Raw genomic sequence first — 3,984 nt, forward strand, 5'->3', positions numbered from 1 at the left:
TGCTGCAACCATGGAGACGCAGCGTCACCCAGAGCAACCGAGAGGGAAGAAAATGTTGTGTAAAAATGACATTAGAATAATTTCAGTATTTGTATAAATACAAACACGATTACTTCAAAACAATATAAGACACATTTTTGTGAGTTAAACTGATCATGTGAAGAGAAGAGTTTATAGAAATTAATATTAGTAATATAACTTACAATATTATTAGCCTATATTATGGATGGAAATGTGTTAAAATATACTAATGAAGCATATTCACATTCACAACACACTGGCTCTAATCTAATTCCGAACTAATCACTAAATAATTGAATACTGCTGATATTGCGCCATCTAGCGTAGCCTACGACATCATGGAAATGTGTCAGTAGGTCATGAAATGTGGGATTTACCTAATTTATTTAACGAATTTATTGTCAAATTCAACTCACTGTAACCATGTCATCGACACATATTTCCATATATAATGAGATTATATATATTTTTTAAACTAAAACAAAAATAGCTACTCTGGTATCCTGCATAATAATATAAAAAGGTAGCCTATTTATACTTTCTTATTGTGGTATTCATCATCATTACATAGGCTATCTATAATGAGGTCAATAGATTTATTTTTACATCGCCCCTTATAGGTTAAGTACTCTGTCTGGTTTAGAATTTATGCAGGTCATTGCCTAATAAAAGATGAGGCTCACATATGTCAAGCAACAGATGGATAGTCCAAGTCAGTTACTTAGTCAGTGTGTAGGCTAGGAAATAGTATAGCTACTATTGTTTGACGTAAACTATATTAATAGGCTAAACATGTTTTGAATAAAACTCAAAAAGCATTTTATTTACACTGGCTCTCCAGTATCCTGAATGCAATTAATGAGAGTTATGTCAAGACAACTCTGTTTGACATTGTAATGGATTTGACAATGTTGAAATTTCTTATGGCAAGACATGCTGCTGCTGTACAATATAATGTTCATGAATCAGCTGTAGCAGATCTATATACAGGTGGAGCTGGGGAAGGTGGAGGGTTTCTGAAAGTATGCTGCACATGTTAGAGCAAATGTTGACCAAGTATTTGAAGGTTTAGCTCAGTGGATACTGATATACAGCAGGAACCAATCAGCTGTGTCCTATAGAGAATGATAAGATTGCAAGCAGATCGAGTTAAGGACCTATCACCCTGCACCATCTTAATGACCAAACTTTGTATTTGAGAGAACATCTGCAAACAATTACATATCATTATAAAACAACTGTTCATTAAATGCAGTCTGTAATTGTTGATTTAGTGATTGTTGAAGAAAATGTATGCAGGAGACCCAGAATCATTCTGCATCATGCAATGTGGATGATGATGGCACACCGAACAGAAACAAATTTATTGCTTGTTTGTTTGAAAGTTTTGTTTTTTCATGAATAACTTTTTTTTAAGTGCAATTTAAAAAAAAAAAATTGTGAAATTCCAAATAAAATATTTCAACAAATGTTTTTGATATATTTTTTGTTTTGTATTTTCAATTAATATTCAATGTAAAATCAGGTGTGCCAGTGTAACAATCACAAGCTATACACTCTAAAAACAAATGGTTCTTCAGCGGTTCTTCAGGGGTTCTTTGCGGTGGTTATGGTGCTATATAGCACCACTACCATTTAAAGAACCTGTTAAGCCCTGTTTGGTTCTTCAGCGGTTCTTCAGCGGTTCTCTGGGGTGGTTAAGGTGCTATATGGCACCACTGCCATACAAATAACTCGTTAAGCCCCTACAATTCTTTAAAGGTTCTCTCTCTCTTAGTGGCTTAGTTTAGTTGGTGATAGGATTAGAAAAACGACATTAAAATACTGTAAATTTTCCTGAACACAAGCACATAGCCTATATTCCAAGGCCCCCACACAAGACTTTTTGAAAAAATAAAAAAATAAAAAAGAATTATGTAGAAGTGAAGTCATAGGCTATGTCACAAACTTCAATAAAAAGCTATATTCATATATTAATTGCTTTTTGTTGTTGTGTAGGTAGGCCTAGTAAAATAATTAGCCTAAAATGAGTGAGGAGAGAAGTTATGTTTAAAAACGTGTTTCAATTTCTACTTAGCCTACAAAATATGTAAAATATGTATATATATATATATATATATATATATATATATATATATATATATATATATATATATATATATATATTCAAACATATAAACCTACGCGCCGAGTAGTGTGCACCATAGACATCATATGATGTCTATGGTGTGCACTGTGCAGGTCAGGTGCACGTGAGCGAGCGCGAGCGCGAGCGCCGCATTCCTCAAAGAAAACTCTAGAAAAACTGTCGTTGGACTCACTCGACGTCAATCAAAACCGGGACGAACAGACTTCAAAAAGAGAAAGAAGAAGATATTTTTCGAGGTGAGTGTCATAGCCTATGGTCATAGCGCATACTGCGACAGAAATATACTATTAACGTTAAGTTACTTGTCATGGGAAACTTTTCATTTTATTTTGCAAATGTTTTACCGTGTTTTGTGACGTTAATGCTAGTTAACTGTTAGTGTCATGCTAATGTTAGCTGGCTGTGGAGCCTGACCAACCGTGTTGGCTAATAAAACGCTAACCATCCCATTGACGTAAGTGAAGTTTTAACCAAACATACTGAAACGCCTGGTCTAATCGACAAAGCTCGAGAAATACACAGAGAGAGGTGTAAGTTAACATTAAGGAGAAACGGTTAGGTTTATCTGTTGTTTCACAAACACTGAGGTGTGTAAAGTTAACTGGGGTCATTCTTTTCTTGACTTTCTCCAGATATAATGTTAACGTTATAACACTCCCGTTTAATATATTTTAAATCACTGATAGTGATGGTCTAACGGCTTTTCCCCTAGTGGCGGGCTTTATAGCTAGCTGCATCGTTACCATGGATACTGTGTAGTCTTACCATTCACATGTAGTGTCTCGCCTGCTAGTGTGGAGTACACTTAAGGTAACGTAAATAGGGTATTATGAGATTAACAGCTAGATGTCACCACTAAACTTTCCTAGTTGATTACTTGCATTAAGACAATATTATTTTGTATTACAGGTTTTCTAAAATTTTATGTCCAAATATGCAAATGGTATTTTGTATCTAATCAAATATCCGCTAATTTGCATATTTTATTTTAAGAACCGAAAAACTGCATTAAGCCAGGTTGAAAATTATTATTTTATTTTGTTGACATATTAGACTAGAATGTTTTTACACAGGGAATTTCGGGTATCTCTCTTTACTTCATAAATCATAAAATACTGTCAACATGCACAAAATAATTAAATAATGAATGTTTGTCGTCACTGGGCTGCTGCATATAGGTCTATAGGCTTACATTCATCCTAGTGTTGTAATTTGTTTTGTTATTTTCTCTCTTTCTTCAGGTTATGACAGACTTCACATGTTGGACTTCTGTCCAAGTTTGCCAATGGTTGAGAGATATTGACTTGGGGGAATTCTGTGAAACTTTTGTGGGTGAGCTTCATCAAGTATTCTGTGATCAATGTACCAGTGCCCTAACTGCCATGTAAGAACAGTCTCTTACAACAAATACCTCAAACACCTGCAGTATTTCCATGAGAGTGAGCCACATTGGTTAAATCGAACCTTGTTCCGACGAGTTGATTGGTCACTATAAATATGGTGGGATAACAACTAAGACTATCTTGTTTTTTTTGTAGTTATAAATGAGTCTATGCCGAATGACCATTAGGCCCTTTCTCCTCATAGTTTAAAAGTGACTGGTCCCAATGTTTTAGTTTATTGAGAGTTTGTAACAATTTAACTACCCCAATAGGTTGATGCAGGAGAAGATGAACGAAGCATCAGGGAACATCTGCGAGTAATGAAGGAGGAAACCGAGAAGCTTCGACCAAACATAGAGCTTCTCAAAGAAAGGATGGCGCTGATAAAATGCTACCGGAAAAATTTTGTGTCAAACCACAGCATGGAGGAGA

Source organism: Siphateles boraxobius, unplaced genomic scaffold, assembly GCF_051911475.1.
Source record: "Siphateles boraxobius isolate OS27281-9 unplaced genomic scaffold, OSU_SipBor_1 12, whole genome shotgun sequence".
NCBI classification, from domain to species: domain Eukaryota; kingdom Metazoa; phylum Chordata; class Actinopteri; order Cypriniformes; family Leuciscidae; genus Siphateles; species Siphateles boraxobius.